This window comes from Octopus bimaculoides, chromosome 30, assembly GCF_001194135.2.
Source record: "Octopus bimaculoides isolate UCB-OBI-ISO-001 chromosome 30, ASM119413v2, whole genome shotgun sequence".
In the NCBI taxonomy this organism is placed as follows: Eukaryota; Metazoa; Mollusca; class Cephalopoda; order Octopoda; family Octopodidae; genus Octopus; species Octopus bimaculoides.
Genome location: NC_069010.1, coordinates 359,463 through 359,785, shown reverse-complemented (window position 1 = coordinate 359,785; position 323 = coordinate 359,463).

Below are 323 nucleotides of genomic sequence, written 5' to 3'. Positions count from 1 at the left end.
ATGAAGAAACGGAAAAAGAAGAGCAGCAGAAAAAGTAGTTGATGCTGATGATGATAAGAACAACAAAATGTGAAACAACAACATGAAAACGAGAATGGAACTGAAGTAGGCGGAAGACAGGAGAAAGAGGATGAGGTGTACTAAGTAGAGAAGGGGGGAGTAGAGTAAAATAGGGGAGTGTGGCGTAGGCGGTGGAGGAGGATGTTCAGGGCGACGACGACGAGAATGTGAAGAAGAAAATAACCAAGAAAAACGAATGAATACCAGAAAAAGAAGAATGAATTATGTGTTTAAGGAGTGAAAATGAGACAAACCGGTAAATG